Source organism: Nelumbo nucifera, chromosome 5 (genome assembly GCF_055504915.1).
Source record: "Nelumbo nucifera cultivar China Antique chromosome 5, China Antique-T2T, whole genome shotgun sequence".
Classification (NCBI taxonomy): Eukaryota; Viridiplantae; Streptophyta; class Magnoliopsida; order Proteales; family Nelumbonaceae; genus Nelumbo; species Nelumbo nucifera.
In genome coordinates, this window is record NC_142653.1 from 56,510,826 (window position 1) to 56,532,755 (window position 21,930).

At 36.7% G+C, this 21,930-nt stretch overlaps 1 long non-coding RNA gene and 1 pseudogene across 1 annotated transcript; both read left to right on the forward strand.

Annotated features, from left to right (window-relative positions):
* The first annotated feature begins 2,599 nt into the window (after positions 1-2,599).
* LOC148791633 (uncharacterized) lies at positions 2,600-5,192 on the forward strand. Its single transcript, XR_016076054.1, has 2 exons — positions 2,600-2,808; positions 3,125-5,192. It is a non-coding gene; the product is annotated as an uncharacterized LOC148791633 (long non-coding RNA).
* Positions 5,193-19,274: 14,082 nt separating this feature from the next.
* On the forward strand, positions 19,275-20,012 carry LOC148791634 (F-box/kelch-repeat protein At5g43190-like; annotated as a pseudogene).
* The last annotated feature ends 1,918 nt before the right edge of the window (positions 20,013-21,930 follow it).

Sequence of the window (21,930 nt, forward strand, 5' to 3'; positions counted from 1 at the left end):
CATTTTTCTTTTATTTGTTATTTATTTATTTTGTTAGGTGCTCAAAAGTACTTTCTATTAATCACTTGAGCCAAACAAAAATATACCTTGTTCCTTTGTTTCTCCTTCTAGATCTTCTTATTTTTCTTCTTTTCTCTTCATTAATCCTTGTTTATCTACTTCACTTTCACAAAAGCTAATAGCTCACCATCGTCCCTTGTCTCTCACTCTCTTGTTCTTCTTAACTTTAGTTTTCCTATCTTATATAGTAGTTAAGATAAATCTTTTTTAACCTATAATTAATTCATTTGAACTTAAGAGACAAAATAAAAAATAATTACTTTTTTAAAAAATAATATTAATAACAATAAAGGTTATATATCATATATGCACATGTATTTCCATGTGAATTATGATACTCCTTCAATCATATAGCTAATCCAATGGGCCAACAATTTGAAAAAAATATCTTATTTGTTTGAACTGATTCAACTAGAAATGGTTATACTTCTCTAACCTTGATATAAATAAAAGTAATTTTAATAAAATCAACTTTTCTGAGGTTTATTGCTTAAAAGGATATTTTCACCTCTTTTGTCCTATTTGGTGTCTAATGACATCTAAGTGTCCTAAACAAACAAATAAACAAACAAAAAAAAAAACAATTCTGTCAAGTTTTGTGTAAACAATTCAATTGGTTTTTTAATTTTAAAACAAAAACATTACTTAAAGAAATGATAATGGTATCAAACACCGCCTATATTAAGACTTGTGAAAAAACACAAATTTATGTACTTCAAAAAGATAAACATGTTTCCACTTCAATAAAATATCTAAAATAATAAGTTTTTCATAATATAATCTCTCAAACTTAATTTGAAGATCATTTAAATTAGGTGTCATTTAGCAAGTGTTTTTAGAACAATCTTAAAAAATAATAATAAATTAAAAGCTTAATAAACTTTTATGAATTAGTTTTTAAGAATAAAACCTTTTGGTAATATGTACATTTGAAAGGTTTCTTTTACGATATAGAGTTTTGTAAATTTTGTATCAACATAGAGTTTCATTACAATGACAAAAAGATTATTTTTGCATTATAGTATTTTTACATTTTATATTGTGAAAATTCCTTTACCAAAACATGTTTTCAAAATATATTTTCATAGTAAAAGTTATGATTATATGTTTAAATACAATAATATAATGGGTTATACTTTGCATCATATTATTAAATGTATTAATAATTTAACAATTCAATAATACTATGGTTTTTTATTGCAATAATATTATATGTAAAGATTACTAGGGTTGTCATATTTGTCATAACTATCATTGCAAATTTCCTATTTTAAACAACACTTAATTAGTTGAGATTGTCATTACGATAAATAATTAATAAAAGGTATAACGAAACGATTTGAGAAAAAGAGATCTAGTCTAAAATCACTCACTATTCATCATCATCTAATCCATCCTATCAAATTTCATCTAAAAATACCTCCATTTACCTTTAAATAAAAAAATATTTCATTTTAAACAATTCCATTGACCCACCACTCCGCAACCTCACCACAGACTAATAATACATATCCACCATTGGAGCAACATCTATACATCTTGTCCTTTAAATACAATTCTCATCAAACATCTAACCTCCTAAACTTGAAATGAACATAAATTTCCTAAAAATAATTAAAAATGCATACACACCCCAAAAGTATGATGTCTAACGGTACAATAATGATATTTGCATTTAGAAAATCTTGTTTCCCCAATTACCAAATTGGCTTTATATGAAACCCTAATAAAATTGTTTTTAGATCTGGTCCCAACTCAAGGGCCCAACAACCAGTCCCAACATCCATTGTAGTTGTACACCAAGAACATCTCACCATGGAGGCTTCCAATGCATGAATGTGATGGCTGTTGGGACCAATTGTTAATACCCACATTTGACCTTCAAACTTTTCTTTTTTCTTTTATTTGTTGATTTATTTATTTTTAAGCACCCAAAATTTCTTACTTATATATCTGATTCTCTCTCTCTCTCTCTCCTTCTTTTTCTTCTTTTCTTTTTTATTTTTCTCCTTCTTCTCTATAATTACACTAGCTCCTTTTCGTTTACTCCATTTTCACAAGAGCAAAGAGTTCATTGTCACCCCTCCCTCTCATTTTCTTTTTTTCTTTCTTTGTATTCCTTATCTAAGTAGTTAAGATTAATCTTTTTTTAACCTAAAAATTAATTCATTTAAATTTAGTTTTCAAAAGAGACAAAACAAAAATAAATAATTATTTTTACAAAAGATAATAATATTATTAATAATAAAGATCATATACCATGTGTGCATACATGTATATCCATATGAATGATCATACTCCTTCGGTCATATGGTAATCCTATGGACCAATGGTTTGTAAATGATTTTATATTTGTTTGGACTAAGTCAACTAAAAGTAGTTATACTTCTCTAACCTTGATAGCTATAAAGGTCATGTTGGTACCAATGGGCATTTTCACCTCTATACAGTGTCTAATGATAATGTTTGGTTTGTGGGGTGAGGATGGAAAAAAGAGAATATTCTAAGAAAATTCTTTTTTTTTTTTTTTTTCGAAAAGGGTAGGACGTAGGATCCCAAAATTGAGAACATGCGGTCACACCAAACCCATGCGAGATGCGACCCCAATCAGAAAGGGAAAATCGAAGATGCATCTGGGAAAAATCATCCGTCCTTGTCAGAGAACAAACTCCTTCATCTTCCCCTGTCTACCGCTAGGCATTCCAACGGTCATATCTCCAACCACTTTTCTGGCATCTTCGACTGACGGTAAGACTACATTCAAGAACTACTCGTATTAGGAATTCTATCTCTAGCTTTTCTTCAAGAAAGATATTCGCTATCTGTATACAAGAACCTAAGCACTCTCTCCATTTCCTGCTTCAAGCTCTCATCCTCTACTCTGCCCTAGTTTTGCTAGCTACCTAAATTCCTCCCAAAACCAACTACATTTTTCGAAGCTCTTCTTCTCCGAATTTTACTTTTAGGGTATTTTTTTCCTTTTTATGCATTTTATACTTTGCTTTTTGAGTAATTTATTGGAGTCGAGATGGCTGCCTTGAATAATCTCTCTTTGCCCTTCTAGGCTTTCATATAGACCAAATCAAACAAGACGTTCCATTTGTTGCTCTTCTGCTCTATTTGATGCTCCCATCGTGATAGGTATCTATTCTTTCTTTCTTTTGTTGCTATCCTTGTTAAAGATTCAAAGCTTGAGCATTAGTTGTATGTAATTGTATTAGGCTGATGTTTTATGCTTCTTCACACTTGTTGAATGATAAAAAGCAGCCAAACTAAACTCAGTCCAACTCTGTTACATTTTTTGTTGTCTATGAAATCAATCAACTTCAAAATTAGGGTAACCATAAAATTGGACCCCCTTATAGCGGAAAATTACTTGAAGTTACAAACAGAACCTTGAAAATGAAAATGACGATTCATATGTAGGTGATGACATAAAATATCAGGCTCTTAGAGGTTGGGAGATTGGTCCTTATCATTTTCCCATTAAAGATAAGCATCTAATGCCAACTTATTGGTTACTATCAGCATTAATTATTTATTATCTAATTCAAAAATAAAGCCCCAATTCTGTTTCTGGGGTTTTTTTTGGCAAATGCATTATGGATAATACTGATGTTCTAGGAACTGGCAAACCTTTCAGCAACAATACTGGGAACATTCATTCTATTATATTGGGCAGGGATTTAGTGAGACCCAAGAAGTTATCACTTCTCCTGGGGTCAAATTAGATGTTTCTGTGGGTATCATTGGGATTCTATTATAGTACTTAAAGATTGGGCGAAGGACATACCAATTGGTCTCTAGAGGTTAAACCATCAAATAAGGAGAAGAGGTGGTTGAACTACTGGCTGAACTCCAATAATACCTTAGTCAATTCATTGGTCATAGCTAAAACAGTGATCTAGTTTAGCAGACTTTTTTCTTCTAGATAGGATATCTTATACAGTTTTACCATATTAATTAATAAATATATCATGAAATCTATAAATGAATTACAACAAGACAACTTAAAGGTCTAGATTTCTAGCAGTGTTTTCAGAAAAATTGTCTTTAAATGGAATGAGTGAATACTTAATCCTCTCTAATGCATCCGAGGTATCCACATCAAGGTATGGCTTATAAGATGTGATTGTCAATGCTTGAAGCCAACCACTTGGTTGAGATTCATCAGAACCAAAAGCTTGTATTGAGAATATATCTACAACAATTCAAAATACAATCAGAACAAGATAACAGAAAAGATATTACAGTTATGAAATTATGTTATCACCAGTCAGAATAAAATACTAGAATTAGTTAACTGCCTCACAACCATGCAAAATGATTCTACAATATCAAATAGTGAAAAGAATTTGGATAGATTTAAAAGTTGTTTCAAGTTTCAATATCGAGAATGTAACCCATTTGGGTTTTATCCCGAGATGGTTTAAGGTTGTAACAGGGCTGAGAATTAATCCTTGCAAAATTGAGTTAACGGTTGTTGGACAGGACAGTAGGGCTTTGTTTTGGGCTGATGTTATGGGCTGCAAAGATGGAAAGCTTCCCTCTTCTTATTTGGGGTTCCCACTTGGATGATGATGATCTGAGCTCCTGTTGCAGTGAAAGTGTAGAATCCTCAAACCATTTGTTCATCCACTACAGTTTCTCATAGTCCATGGAATTTGGCTTTGAAATGTTTTGAGGTGCAGTTTTGTTTCCCAGCCTCAATGTTGACTCTGCTTGAAGGTTAGAGAATGCAAGGTTAAGTAGAAGAGGGAATGTACCATGGGGATTTTTTTATGCCAGATCCTTATTTTCTTAATTTTGTTTCCTTACTTTCTTTATGTATATTCCAATCAACAGTTTTGTGTACATAGGCTGGTTATAACTTCTAGCTTACTTCTATCCTTCCAACAAGGAATAAAAATTATGAAATCATATAAAACTTGTGTTTGCATGTCTGTTTTGCAAGTCTTCACATGTCCAGGCATGCACTAGGCCAAGAAATCAGATGGACCAAGCCTCAACTCCAAATTTCCAAGTCGATTCATTTCCTTTTTATCTTGTTGTTTCACATTTAAACTTTCTTATTATTGAATTAATAGAGTTTTGAATGAAGCTAAAAGAAAAAAATAAGGCTCAATTTTACATTATATTCTCTTCTTTGTCTTACTATCACTTTTCATATACTTTGTAATTTTCTAACTTTGATGGAAAGGGAAAGGCATCTTGTACTAGCATCTATTGTTGGAGCTACAATTTCTTCAGTATGTGTTGTGCTATCAAAATTAGAAGAAATATCTAAATAATGGTAAAACCTATAGTGTGTTTTATGGAAATTGTTGTAACATAACTCAAAACATTAACAAAACTTGTGGTGCATTTTACAGAAATTTCTGTATCATAATTCAAACATGAAGAAACTAGTCAAAGCAGCATGTTGACATCTTTAATGTAATGTTACTAGAAGCTGGACTCAAGTAACTTCAGCAGATAGAGAAGCAAAGACTTTCCTTGCTTCAATTTCAAAACGTACAATTGTTACTTGGGAACAATTTCTAATTCTGATGGCAGACATTGAACATTTTGCATTTTCTATGTAACCCATGATGAAGAGGGAAGTGATGAAATAGATGCTTTAGCCCATTATGTCTACCATCCAATGTGCTGTAATTCTATTTTCTAGCAATCATTCAACATTTTGGCCATTTAAAGCTGCACTTTATTTTTTAGACTGCCATTGTTTTACTTCTTTTTGTTCGCTAATCTTGTGAACCATGCATTCAAGGTTCTTTCTTCTGTGACTAGAGATTTCTTTTATTAGTAAAGATATAGAACAACTTATTTTTGTTTTTTCTTAGGGAGATAGTAGTGGGTTAGTGGGCTTTTAACTAAGAAAAAACAAATTAACACTCTTATCTACTACTGTTACTGATTCTAACTTCTGCCAGATTCTTCCTTCTCTTGGCTAAATCTTGTTGTTTTCAGACAATCTATTTATAGTTGCTTCTTGTGGTTTTAGATAGGCCTTATCTTGACCATTATTTTTTCATTACAAACGTTTTAGAAGAACTCAACCAAGATCAAGAACTATGGAATTTGGTTGCATTATCAAGAAGGTCAGGCCTCTAACCAAGAAGCTTAAAACCATATACAAGGCATTAAGGCCCAACTTGTTTATGTAATTCCTATCAATGATTATATCTTTAGTGTCAACTCAGTTCAAATCAGAGAAGAAGAACTAGGAAATGAAAAGGTGTGTTCACCTTAGTCACACGCCCAAAAATGATTAATTTATATATGAAAGAGTACAAGGAAAGGACAGTTGTGCCCTTCTCTTACAAGAAATAGTGTACATAAGTTACAACATAAAAGAGTGGTCCCAAGAGCCAAAAAAGGAAAGAAGATGTAAGAGACATAAATCAGTCTCTACACCCCCTCAAACTAATGCTGAGCTACGAGCATCAATTTGTCAACTAGAAACTGGTGGCGAGCATGAGTCATAGCCTTCGTGAATAAGTCAGCAAGCTGTAGGCTAGGAGACACGTGCGGTAGAGATGTCCAACAGAAAACTGATCTCTAATAAAGTGGCAATGAACCTCTATATGTTTGGTTCGTTCATGGAAGACAAGGTTGGATGAAATCTTGATAGCACTCACATTATCAAGATAAATAGGCACTAGAGATGACAAGGAGCTGCCAAGGTCATCAAGGAGGGCTCTTAGCCATATAATCTCACTGTAGACGGATGACATAGCCCTATACTCAGCCTCGGTATAGGACTTGGGAACAATCGATTGCTTTTTACACTTCCAAGATATGAGAGAGTTACCAAGAAAAACATACCAACCAATAGTGGAGCGTCTAGTATTTGGAAATCCTGCCCATTCAGCATTTGCATAAGCGGATAAGCCAAGTGAAGGAGATGTATGAAAAAAATGTCATATGAAAGTGTTCCACGAATGTATCTAATAATACAAAGAACTGCAGTCATGTGTGGTTGTCGAGGAGAAGATACAAACTAACTGACCACTTGGACAGTATAAGAAATATCTGGATGTGTCATGGTGAGGTAGATCAGACTATCGACAAGCAGGATGGTCAACTCTTCTTTGTTGTATGGCAGGATAGTCAATTCTTTTACTATCGTGCTTCTGTCGAACTGGCCTATTACCAATTTGGAGTCACCAATCACCTTAATCTTTTTTGCTCCAGACTCTATTGCTTTGATCAAACCTGGAACTAAGGCTTCATATTCAGCTATACTGTGGGAACAAGGGAACTGGAGTTTGAAGGAGTAAGTAGATGTTTGTCCGTTAGGCGAAGTTAAGGTGACTCCGGCACCGACTGAGGTACTAGTACTACTTCCGTCAAAAGTCAGGACCCACTCTCTTCCTTCGGCTACTGCGATCATAGGTATGTCTCCAGGGATTTCTTCTAATATAGGAAAGTCACCATTGGAGGGGAAAGCGGCCAAGAGGTCTACTGTTGCCTGACACTTAATTGCTTGGATTGGGTATACTCTATCATGTACTCACTCAATTGCATCATCCATTTGACAAGTCTTCCAAAAAGTGGAGGTCTGTCCATGAAGAACCTAATTGGGTCACTTCGTGCGATGAGTCTCACCTTTTGACCCAAGATGTAGTGCCTAAATTTTTGTGTGGCGAACACAGTGTGAGGCATTGCTGCTCCATGTGAGAGTAATTCTTCTCGACTGGTTTAAGGGTCCTATTAGAGTAGTATATCGAACATTCTACTTCATCATCTTCATGTGTCAAAAGACATCCTATTGCCTCTAAACCCGATGCGATGTATATCCTGAACTCATGACCTTCCTTGGGTGGTGACATGGTTGGGGCCTTAGCAAGGGTAACCTTTAACTATTCTAAAGTCTGTTGGTGCTCCTTAGTCCACTTGAATTCTACATACTTCTTAACTAGTTTCATCAATGGCATCACCGCATGTGCAAGACTAAGGATGAACCTCCTAAGGTATGAGACTTTTCCTAGGAAGGCTTTTAGTTGGCAATTGTTACCTAGGGGTGGGAGATCTAGGACTACCTTCACCTTGCTCTTGTCTGGTGTATTCCCCTTTGGTCCACTCTGTATCCCAAAAGTTTTCCAAATTGCACTCTGCATGCACACTTCAACAAATTGAGTCTCAATTTGAAAGTTCTGCACTGACTGAACACTTTCCTCAACACATCGGGATGGTCTTTCTACCTCTTTGCTTTGACTATTATATCATCCACATAACACTCGATTTCCTTGTGTAACATGACATGGAATACACTTGTCATGGCCCTCTGATATGTGGCCCCGGTGTTCTTCAAGCCAAAGGGCATCATCTTGTAGTAGAAGTTCCCTATTGGTGTCCTAAAGGCCGTGTGTAGTGCATCTGCAAGGTCCATGAAGATTTGGTTGTACTCATTGTACACATCTAGGAAGGAGAAGAGTTTGTTCCCTACTGTTGAGTCTATCAAAACCTCTACGTTAGGTAGGGGAAATTCATCCTTGGGGCAAGTCTTATTTAAGTCTCTAAAATCAACACAACACCTGTGATAAGGTTAGGATCGGTTAATGTGCTAACGCTAGGTAACTAAGTTAGAAACACTAACCTGAACTGCCCATTCTTCTTCTTCACATGCACTATGTTGGCCAGCCATTGAGAGTGCGTTATGGGTTTTATAAACCCTACTTTCAAGAGTCGTTCAACTTCCTCTTTAATCTTCAAAGCTACTTCCGGTTTAAATATCCTTTGTGGTTGCTTTACTGGTCTGAACTTAAGATCTATGCACAGTGAATGCCTGACAAGGTCCAGGTCTAAGCTTGGCATCTGGTCGTACAACCAGGCAAAAACATCTTGAAACTCTGTAAAAGTATACACATATTAGAATCTTTTAACGGATTTCAGTGGTTTGCGATAAAGAAAGGTCTTTACCTTTCAATAGTGCAATCAACTTTTCTCTATTTTCGGGTCTTAACTTTGTTGATATATATAGCGGTTTCTTCTCTGCTCCTTCTATCACCAAGTCTATCTCCCCTAAGAGTTCTTCCATTGTGTTGATGAAATCTGGCATGCACTTGGGAGGTGTTTGAACTTCATTGCAATATTCTACGGTGTCTTTTCTCGGCTCCTGTTAGTGTAAGCGTTACTCGATGTTCCTTTTGTGTGTGCTATTAATTATGAGTCTAATATAGTTTATTAGTGTACCTCTAATTCTTGCTCGGGTTGCAATTTATTGTTTGATGATGAAATTACAGCAACATCATTTTTGCGGAAATGATTTGACAAAGTAGTTCTGGTTGAAACATTACTTAGAGTTTTGTTAGAGGGTAAATCATGATTGCATTACTCATGTTATTAGTAGATGATTTGGTCGGAAAGAAAAAATTCACATGTATTTTTCTGTAAACGGTTCTATAGCAGTTTCTTGCAATAAACTCAACATGTTTTGAAAGAAATCATAACTTACACTATGCTTCTGGGAACATCTTGATGATCATGTTCTATAACAATGTAAAGTAAATCGTAATTTGAGCTCAAAAACTAACTCATACCTCAGGAATGGCCTTATTTTCCGATGGCTCGTCTTCATCATAATCTGTGACGATGGTGTAATAGCTCTTTCCATCGTCGCCAGTTACCCGCACACAGCTAGTTCTCTTTTTCTTTTCTGTAGCTGCTAGAGGCTTGCTTTGTTTGAGTTTTGGTAGCTTCCCTCTACCTTAGCTATCATTGTTTCCCCTTCATCTGCCAATTCCATGTAATAGATCGCGTCTTGCAGGTAGGTCTCTAACTTATCGAAGGGGACTTTAGTAGCTGGGATTTTGATCATACATCCCTTGTGTTTGGCTTTGATACATTGGTGATATATTGAGGGGACAAGAGTCAGGCCATGTATCAGAGGTCATCCCAGGAGAACATGGTAAGTGGTCCTCCCCGAGATGACCTGAAATTCCTATGCAATGGAAAATGGCTTGATCGCTACTTGTAGTTCAATGGGCCCTTTTGTGATAGATGGATGTTTCCATTGAAGTTTGTTACCTCTATCGACAATCCTCTAACGGACTCATTATGTATGTTCATTAGCTTCAATGTGTAGATGGAGATCAAGTTAACGGAGCTCCTAGTATCGATCATTGACCTTCTCATTTTGAAGCCCCCCACTCTGGCTAAGACATACAAGGGTCGGTTGTGATGGGGATCGGCAACTAACATGTCTTCCACTGCAAACTCCACGTTGTTGCGATTAGGTCGATAGGGCTCTAGTGAGCACCTGAAGACTTCTGCTAGTGCTCTGATAGTCAGCTTCCTTGTCGATGTACTTGCTCCTTACTTACTGAAGAATTGTTGGAGCTCCTGACTTTGCTCGAGTCTCTCTATCAATGCATCAAACTAGTATTGGCTTGTTGCTCCTACTACATTGACACTTCCCCCTTGGGTATGGGTTGGGAGGGGGTCAGTTTCTACTCGTGCCGAGTCTCTTTTCACGAACTCATCCAATTTTACCTTCTGTACGAACAATCTCCTTAATGAGAAACAGTCCATCAAGTCATGGTGTGGTGACTGGTGATAGTTGCACCACTTTCCGCCATGTCTATCCTTCTCTGGGTCTATTCCTGCTGGTGGTGGTGGCAGATTGATCACCCTGTCTTCAACCAACTTATTCATTATCATAATTACTTCCTCTTTTGTGCAGGGGAAGGGAGGAGGGATCGACATGTCATTTCTCTTTCCTGGGGTGGTATTACAGCAGTAGGGCCCTTGTTTGGGTCCTCCATTGTTTCAAGGCTTCCGGTTAACAGCATATGTTTCATTCCTTTCATATGGGGCAGGCTGGTGTGAGTTGTTCTTGACCGTGCATGTCATTCTTTCCACGCACCTCCATAATTGACTGAATGTCTCAACCTCTACGTTCTTGGTGCCTATTCTGTAAGCGGGCCACATCCCTTGCACACATTGTTCAATGAATATGTTGCATGCTCGTCGAAAACAAAGTGAGTTAGTTTTTGGAACCTCATGATATACACCAAGCGGTCTTCTCCCGATCCTTGCTCTATATTCTCAAATTGGTCATCGTCAACTTCCTTTCTAGGGTGAACCATTTTGACAAGAACTTCTTGGCCAGTTTGCCCCATGAATCAATACTTCCAACGGTGGTGAGGTTGATGAACCAGGTGTACGTCGGGCCAGTTAGAGACTTTGAAATCCCCATCAAGAGCGAAAGATCCGAGGTTGTCTTGAAAATTGCTTATGTGCTCCTGTGGGTTGTCTTTCTAGCCATCATACTACGTCCACTATTGCGGAGGAACCTATCCGTCGAGGTAAGGTTTGTACAAGATCCGGTCAAAGTAGGGCTTCTGCAAGACGACGAAATCCTGTGCTCGGTTGCGGCTTTCCACCACTATTCCTTGGACATACTCTCTCAGCTCGTCCCAATTGAGTGGAGTCTCCATTACCAAATCCACTAGGGGGAAGGTTTGAGGCTGGTTGATGGGGTGTTGTCTTGTTTGCACAGGCGTGGGATTAGTCCTGTTGGGTTGCTCTGGGGTGATGGGGATTGGGTTGCAAGTGTGACGGCTGGCGGGGACACCAGCAGGAACGGCATCTGGGTTGAAGGGAGACTATTTGGCTTGGGCTGATCCCTGGAGAAGGATCTGGAGGAAGTTCTTTGTTTCTTCTTGCATTCGCTCAATTTTTTTGAATCGAGCCTCAAAATGGGCCACAAACTCGTACACCTTGTTCGATAGTATTTCGATGTTAGGTTGATCGGCTGCCTCCATTTTGAATTGATTCTCCACCCCCGAGTTGGTATCCTCAGGGATGTTATCGTGTTCTTCAAGGATTGGCAAGAGGTTAATTCTACGGGCGGCCATTCTCTGTGTTCAAAGACGGAACCAGATATTCTACTGTAGGTAAGGTGGTGGCTAGGATAGGGAGGTGGTCTCTTTAGAATATAGAGAAAGGCCGAGAGCAAGGGAATCAATCCAAAGGCTAGGGCACAAAGGGAGAGTGACAGAATGGGAGATCAGTGATGAGGATAATTAGTGATTGAATGAATTTCATTATGAGAAGGATCTCTATTTATGGGGGAGATCCCGAGATCTTGAAAGGAAGGAGCTAGAGGTGTTTGTTTTCTACTAGGAAAGGGAATATTGGATTCATTATCAACCATCAAGGGCACTGCTAGGGTTTCGTCATGTGTCCCTATAGGGATCTTTTCGAGGATTGGATTTCCTTTCACTCAGAGATCCTCATAACCCACGTGTGCTACTACCCTTTGTGCGCCTTACTTAACTGACATGGCTCTAGTGACATCACCGTCTGGCGGACGACGTCTTATTAGACCTAAGTGGCACCTTGTCACGTTCGTCCCTTCAAAAGTACACATGTAAGTAACATCTGGGCTCGGTTCTTAGCGTTCCGGGATGTCGTAGCGATTGAGGGTTTTTCACAGGGCCGAATGTGTGAACCTCATCGCAGGTTCAAATCGGGTTTGCTTTGGCTTGTGCTAAGAATAGGTTCATCACGAGCATGCGATGAACCGTGGGTTTGTCATAGTTCTGCGATGCGTTGTAGGTTCATCGCAAAGGAAAGATTGGCTACAGGCTGATCGCAAGCGTCCATATGGTATCAATCTAGTGTTTACTATGCCTTGAGGGACTGAGTGAGCACTATGCACCTACAAGTGGAATCTGCTAAGGGGTCCCCATCATCCTTCGAAAGTTTTAGATTCATCTCAAGAGGTGCATCAACCTGTTTGTCATCACTCAGGTTTGTAGATTTAACAAGGTCCATCGCATACTTGTGTTGATTAACAAAATACCACGGGAAGAGTGAGTAACTTCTAGCCCCAAGAAATAAGTGAGATGACCAAGGTCTTTCATCTTTAAAGATTGACTGAGAAGCTATTTTAAAGAGGAAATACCTTGACTGTCATCACCAGTAATAAGAATGTCATCCACATACAGAAGTAATAATGCAATTCCTTGGAGACGTCTCGATATGAACAATGAATAATCTGAAGAGCTCTGGGTGAATCCTGCATCTATGATCACTGAACGAAATTTCTCAAACCAAGCCCTGGGTTTGTTTAAGACCATACAAGGACATTTTAAGTCGACACTCCAGGGGAGAACTATCATAGTATCCTAGTGGAGGCTTCATATAAACAGTTTCCTTGAGGGGTCCCCGTGTAAGAAAGCATTTTTAACATCCACCTGATGAATCTCCTAGTGTTTAATTGTAGATATAGCCATCAATAGACGAAAAGTGGTCATCTTGGCTACAGGGGAAAATGTCTCATCATAATATATCCCGTACTCCTGCTTATACCCTTGTGCCACCAAACGTGCCTTGTATCTATCAAGCCTCCCATCAAAGTTAAGTTTCACTGAATATACCCACTTGCTTCTAATTAGAGGGGCAAAACAACAAAAAATGAGTTATAATTTGAAGGAAAACCATAGCCGTCAAGAGGGCGAGAAACTCGAGATGAACGATGTAAAGGGGGATTAGATGATGGTTGAGAATCATGGATAGGTGTAGGTGCACTTACAGGATCAAGAGAAGAAGAAGAACCCATAACTGGAGATGATGGATTAGCTTTTGGTGATGAAGGGGGTAGAGTGATAGGAGCTGGAGCAGCTAGCCTCTTCCTTAAATAGGCATGGAGCAATTCTAGAATAGAAGGTGAATTAGAAAAACCTATAGAGTCAAAAGAATACAACATCGAAATGGAAGTAGCAAGCAACTTAACAATGTGGGCAAAAAAGGAAATGTTCTCAAGAAAGATAACATTACGGGATATACAAACTTGACGAGACTTATGATCATAACAAAGGAAGCCCTTATGATCAGTGATGTAAGCTTTGTGCACTCATGTGGTGGAAGGTGAACAAAATACACACAACCAAAGACATGAAGAGTAGAAAAATCAGGTGAATGGTGAAACAAGCTTTAAAAAGGAAAGGTATTATAGAAGACAGATGAAGGAAGAATGTTAATAAGGTACACAGTAGTGTTGGCCGCCTCCACCCAAAATGAAGTAGGAGCATGGGAATCATGAAGAAGGGTCCGAACTATGCTAAATATATGTATGTTCTTGTGCTCTGCCACTCTATTTTGTTGTGGAGTGCCAAGACAAAATCTCTGAGATTGAATTCCATTCTCTCAAAAAATTTTGAAAGTCTCCATCAAGATATTCACCCCTCGAGTCTGAATGGAGAACTTTAATGTTTGCATCAAATTGGTTTTTGATCTTTGTTAAGAAAGATCTAAAGGTAGAAAAAACTTCAGATTTGTTCCTCAAAAAATATATCCAGGTAAAGCGAGTACAATCATCGATAAATGTAACAAAAGATTTATATCCTAACCTTGAAACAACTGGAGATGACCAAACATCACTATGTACTAGTTTAAAAGGAATAGAAGCATGTTCAGCAACTAAAGGAAAAGGTAAAACATGGCTCTTACTCAAGCAAAAAGAGATGCAAGCCTTATCAACATTATTAAAAGAAGTAGCTTTAGAAGATAAAAATCCATCACGAAAAAAAGACTCAAGTTTATTTGCATAGGGGTGACCAAGTCACCTATTCCATAAGTGCCACACGAAGTAGTAAGCAAATAGGATGTGGAGGAAGGCCCTAGTGTCTTTTCAAATTCCAAGGCAAATAGTCGGCCCAATCTACGCCCCTTCCCTTTCACCATCTCAATGCATTGGTCCTATATCAAACAACCATCATGGGAAAAGAAAACAATGTTATCATCCTTAACTAGTTAATCGATTAAGATCAAATTTATTGTAAGTTTAAGAACAAAGAAAGTTTTAGGTAGATGAAAGCAAGAATTGACAGATGTAGTTAAAGACGAATCATTGCATCCAACAATATCCAATTTCTCTCCATTAGTAGTAATAATATGTTTATTCAAAGATTTGGGTTTAACAAGCTAACTAGTGTGTGCTCTTGTCATATGGTTAGAGGTCCTAGAATCAATGATCCATAAGTGACCAAGAGAGGAACAATAATAATAGTAGGATGACTCACTAGAAAGACTGATTGTTGAAAATGCAGAAGAAAAAGTTGAGGATACTAGCTGCCGCATTCTTTCTTCTATAAGAGCTCCAAAATTTTCATCCATTCCTGTTGAAGTTGTACTCCCTAATTTGCACCTTCAATTGTTGCCTGGAAAGCCTTATTTTGACTCTTCTTAGAACTTGAACAATTCCCCTTTGTTGGCCAGGTAGGACACTTAGGAATAATATGCCCATGTTGTTTGCAATAGGTATAAAATTTTTTCTTCCGGCAGTGTGAGATAATATGTCCATATTCCTTGCATTCATTACACTGTACTTGGGACAAGTCTTTCTTGGACTTGGATTTTCTTATCAGAAAGGTTGTCTCTATTCCAAAATCATATTTCAAACTCAAGGCCGATTAAGTAATGATTCTAGTTTCTTCCCTGAGAAGCTCCCCCAAAATTGTGTCAAGTGTGGAAGGAGCGCCCCTACTGAGAATGTTGGACCTTAAAATCTCATATCCAGGTCTCATATGCATCAAAAAATGCATGATCTTCCTCCTATCAAAATGTTCTTTCAAATTTTTGATAAAGCAAACAGAAGTGGATTTACCCATGTGAACTAATTCATATTCTATCCACAAATTCACAAAGCCAGTATATTTCTCCTGTATTTTCTTCGTACCCTAGCTGTAAGAAAAAATCTCTATCTCAATCTGATACTGATGAGAGATGTTAGACTGTTGGTACACCTTTTCCATGTAGGTGAACATCTCACTAGTAGTTCAATAACTTTTCATTGGAATAGCAATCTCAATTTCAATGGAGCCAAGAAGCCAAGACACTATTTTGGCATTGTTTATCTTCCACAATTTCAGTCCCTTGGAATCAGATTCATCAGGTTGTTTTGTAGAACCATCCACAAATCCCAAAGGCCATTTCCCTTAACATAGAACTGGAAATGAAATTTCTAGAAGGCATAGTTTGTCCCATTGAACTTTACTGGTAGAATATTCCTTTTCTCCATGGCCATTTCAGCAATAAATAAACAAAAACCTAAGAAAGTATAGTAGCCGAAGGTCCAAAAGAAACCAAAACTTGATGGAATATGTGTGTCCAATCACACACCACAAGGAGGAAGCAAAATCCAATAAAAAATAGCCACAGTTTTAGAACTAATAACAATCCAAAAAAGATAAGTTTCTTGGACTGTCAAACAAGAAGGACAAAACACCCTTCAAATATAATCTAAACCAGAACTAAATTATAGATCTATATAAATATGACTTTGGCAACTTCAGATATAAAGTTTCACAGTGTTTGAAGTAACTGATTAAGAGAAAGAGTAGAAATCCTATTACTGATGGCAATCTTCTAGAGAAAGAACAACAGAGTTGTGCTGATCAGTACAACAATCTCAGAGATCCAAAGTTGAAATAGATGGGTTGATCTCACAAGTCTAAACAGATTTCAATCAAGAACATGTTAAAAAAAACCTGCTCTGATACAATGTCAACTCAATTCAAATCAAAGAAGAACTAGGAAATGAAAGGGTGTGTTCACCTTAGTCACATGCCCTGAAATGATTAACTTATATATGTAAGAATGCAAGGTTAAGGAAATGATAGTTGTGCCCTTCTCTTACAAGAAAGAATAAAACAAAGAAATAGTGTACATAAGTTATAACATAAAAGAGTGGTCCCAAGAGCTAAAAAAGGAAAGAAGATGCAAGAGACATAAATCAATATCTACATTTAGAAACTGATAGACGAATTGAATGATCTAGAGATATTTAGATTAGGATTTCAGGTTTTGAAATTTTGTTATTCTTGGGAGAGACCTTTCCTTTGTTTCCTTTTTATATTAGTTATGTTTTTATCTCTAATGTTTTGAACTAAGATGATGGAGAAGCAACTTGTAGGCTTCGACATCTTTGAAATTTGCAAGTTTAATGGCATGTAATTCTGCTCTTGAATTTTCTGATTGTTTTATTTTGAGAGGAGGAATTGCAATCTATTTTGAAGTTACACCACCCCACCGTGTGACACCCAAAAAACAAAGCATGAATGGTGTGTATACCTTAATTTTTAAAAAAAAACAACATAATTGTTGTTAATATTTATAAATATATAAATTTTAATAATTGTTTTTAAAATTTAATATTAAGCATGAACCAAAAAGAGAAATTAAAATTTAGAACTAGCCTAATTATAATAATTAATTGAAGCATGGACTTTTGGTAGATTAGATGCCTTAAAACTTGGACCCTTGGTTATGATCTCCTGGCCTTTATTTTTAGTTTCTTTGCATCAAAAGTGTGGTGACTTAATGATAGGAGATTGTAGGAGGAGAAATTAATGGCTTGAATCATCCTGACACACAATTATAGTTATAGTATTTGGCCGATTGGTTGCAAAATAGGACTATTTTTTTTTTACAAAATAGTTACAGTATCTGGCCGACACAGTTATAGTTACAATATCACTGCGGACTATCCACAACATCCTCAATAAAATAATAATCTAAAAAAATCAATCTTATTTTGTAAAATAAGATTTAAAAAATATATAAGTTGGATTAAATCAACTAGTTTGATTGCTTGAACCTTAATTCACTTCATTAATTCATAATATGAGCGCAAAAGCAAAATACATCAGTATAATTGTTGTAATTTGGTTTAGGGAAAGAAACATGGGAAAATGAATTTTCCCACAAAACAAACATGGGGAAAAGAATTTTCCCACTATTTTCCCTTGCATAACCAAACAGTGGAAAGTAAAATTTTCAGACTTTCTCATCCCACCCACTTTCCCAAAACCCAAACAGGGCCTAAGTGTTGTAAATAAAAATAAACAATTGTGTTGAATCTTGCACATATAACTCAATTATTTTCTCAATTTTCAAGACAAGCATTACTTTAAGTAATAATTATGGTACCAAACACTACTTATATTAAGACTTGTCAAAAATGTAAAATTATTTACAAAATTATGTACTTAAACAAGATAAATATGTTTTAAATTCAATAAAATAACTAGATTTTTTTTTCACAAAATAATATCTCAAACCTAATTTGAAGATTATCTAAATTTGATGTCATTTAGCAAGTGTTTCTAAAACAATCTTAAAGAAATTTAACAAATCAAAAGATTAAGCTTTTACAAATTGGTTTTTTGAAGATTAAGGCTGCATTTGGCATCGAGGTTAGGTAACTTATTGGACTTTTAAAGAGTCCAATTTGAAAAGCTCTTTTTAAAAGTCAAGTATTGGCATTTGTTTAACATCATTTACTAATCCACCTTATTTATAAAAAGGAGAATCATTCATTTGGTAATATTGATAAGAAAAGTCCTTACTTTTACTCAAATACCAATCTTGCCCTCATGATTCTATGTAGCACATTGCATCACAAAACCATGCATCAATGCTACAAAACAATTAGTACCACCAATTAAACATTTCCATTTGTCAAAGTTTTCATCATAATTGTGGACCCTAAAAAAAGAATTTGACTAAAATACCCTTTTATCAACAAATTGACCACAATATACCCCTATAATGATACTTGACCAAAATGCCCATACAAGGCACAACAACCAACACCAAAGGGGCCAACTCCCTATGAACACTAAATTGTCCAAAATGCCTCTATAAATAACTAATTAACCAAAATGCCCCTATATTCAACATAAGTACCCATTATATATATATATATATATATCCACAAATATTGTCACAATTTTCAAGTTTGGGTAAATTACAAAGACCCCCTTAACATCCGTTGAAATTCGCCGTTACAATATTTTTTTTATCTCCATATTACCCTGCTAATAACTATTCGTACAATTAGGAGAAAAATACTGTTCATCTTCTTCCCCAAACTCATGATACACCGAACAACATTCTACCTCAGATTTCTTCACATTTCTCTCTCTCCCTCTCCCCCGATCTCTCTTCTTCCCCTTCCCCTGTCTCTCCTCCCCTTTCTTCCTCCCGCTACAACACCTTCCAACCCTATTTCGTCAGAAGTCATCTTCACTACCGTTCCATCAGGTAACATGTCATCCTCGCTGCCTCTTGGTGAATGGTGCCCCGGGAACCAGTGGGTATAGCCTCATGCTCTCGCAAAAAGATGCACAAGTTTAAACCATATTCTTCACCTAAGGGTGACTTAGATGAAGCCTACAATATGGAACACTTGGACTTCGATGAGTCAACTAGAGATGAAGCATGGAATCTAGAGTAGGTTGCCGGAAGAGCTTCTTTAACATATACTAACTTTCCTCCCTCCCAAACCTTCTTGAGTCTCCGTTCTACTTGTAAGCGCTTCAATTTCTTTGCTCTTCTCTATCATTTTATCTCCGTTCACTCTTCTTCTTAGCTCAGAGTTGGAGACAAAACCCAAACCCATCCATGCTTCTCTTTTCTTCTGTTTTTTGACCCTGAAATTTACCACGAGTTCATTCACTTTGATTTTAAGTTGCCTATGTGGCGCACCCTCAAACAACCCTCATCCTACGCACCATCCCACCTTCTCTCCACCTCCAACAACCTCCTTTGCTCCTCCCCCCGATTCATTTTCCTTCCTTGTTCGAAATCCCCTATCTAGATACTCGAGACTCATCGAGTTTCCAACCCACCCTTTCTCATTCAAATCGGTCTCTCTCGTCCCCTCATCGTCAAACGGATACAAGATGGTTGTGCTCTCTTCTAGGTCCTTTTCGAATTTTGTTTTCGTTTACGATTCGACATCCAATTCATGGAACTGATTCAAGGGCTTTTGCCATATTCTTAGCGAGAATTCTCACCAAGAAGGGGTATTCCATAATGGGCACTTATATTTTACGATTCTGAAGCCATTCTCCATAGTGGGTTTTGATTTGGAGATGGGGAAGTGAGCAAAGTCATTCTCCACCGTGGGTGACTCCTTTACAGAAAAAGGGTAAGGAATGATTGACATGGGAATTGAGGATTTGGATGATGTCCTGTGATTGGTGTTGTCGGAGCTGACATGGGAATTGAGAATTTGGATGATGTCCTGTGATCAATACAAAGATGGAAAGTAGAGGTGTTCCAGACGAGTGGAATCTAGGTTCGGAAGCCATAATTTCTATTGCAACCACCAACCGACCCCAATCTTGATAGGGTCGAATATGGGTTCGGAAGAGTTGGGACTCTTCATCGCTTGGTTGTTTCTAAATCAGATGCCATTGTGGTATGGCCGAGGTTGAAATCTGATGAGCAAAGTCCCTTTGTACAGAAATTGGATGCCATTGTAGTTTGTTGTTGGAAAGACAAGACGTCGATCTTTGTTAACGGGCATTGCCGAAGATTAGACATTCTACATTTTTCATCAAAGAAAGTTAGAATTTTCTTCTGTCACTGTTGTTCGTGTATCGTGAATTTGGGGAAGAAGATGAACGGTATTTTTTCCCTAATTGTACGAATAATTATTAGAAGGGTAATATTGGGATTAAAAAATATTGCACCGGCGGATTTCAACGGAAAATTAACAGAAGGGGGTCTTTGTCTAACGGTCATAGTACAAGGGGGTCTTTATCGCAAAACAAAGTACAGGGGGTATTTGTCACATACCCCATAATACAGGGGGGGTCTTTATAATTTACCCTTCAAGTTTTAAAGGATGATCAATAAATTTTAGTTTGATAAAGAATGACAGATGCTTAAATGTACATTGATTAGAACCAATTTTCTAACAAAAAACACTCATGTTCAGACATTTTGAAGTAGTGGTTAATGCTTGATCAAATCAACTGCCCATTGGCATTCAGTCAATCGAGTTTTGGTCCTAGGTGGAATTCTGGATGGTTTGACTATCTTCTTTCCAGGTTTAACAACATTGATTAGCATTGAATCCCTTAGGCTGTGTTTGGTTTGAAGGAGAAAATAGCAAAAGGAAGGGAAAGGTTGGGAAACCTATATAAAATTTGTAAGGGTTTCCCTACCTTTCCTTTCTTTTCCCTACCTTTTCCTTCAAACCAAACATAACCTTATACATTGTCTGAACCCAAGATAGAGAATTCCACAAACTTGTAGCTTAGAATAACAGATGCTGAACCTACAAAATTAAGGCATATGGAATCTCAATTTGAAAAATGCTATTAATCATACTAGAAAAAGGGGCACTTCTATCATTAAAAAAATTAGCGATGCAAAGTAGAAAGGATTATTTCAGACATGAAGCAATTATCAAGCCAAAACAAGATTAAAAAAAGGAATCTTTAATTGGTTTCATTTCTTTATTTTCCTTCTCTTTAATATAATTTTAATAGTTTAATTGCCACTCCAACAATATCACTTAAGAGATTTTTCAAACACCACAACCTTGTTGAAGCAAGCATCTGGTCTCAGGTCTGTAAAAACAAACCCAACTTCTCTAAGGTCATCTTTCAAACTCCATATCTTTATTTGTACGATCCACATCTCTTCTCTGTTCCTTCTGTATTCTTATATATTTGTTTAAATAATCTACTAATTATTTTTATCAGTGTTATTTACAAATATAGTTTGTTTAAACAATCAGAAAGTTTCATATGATTTTTTCAATTATTGATCCTAAGCTTCATGGTTATGAAATGGTGGATTGTGGATTCCTAGGGCTGGCCAAGGATTGTGAAGTTTTGATTTGTATGGCTCCAAATAGAAAACAAACCTTATAGTGTTGAGCATTATCGTGTTGTTTTTGACAATGATACTTGTATTTAGCCAAGTTGGACTATCATTAGGCCTTGATGCTCAGGTTTATATCATTTTCAGGGCTTTTATAGTTCAGTCCAGTCCTAGGGTGGAGCTAAGATTTCTAGGGGTGGACTGAATACTGCCCGTGGATTGATGCCAAATTCA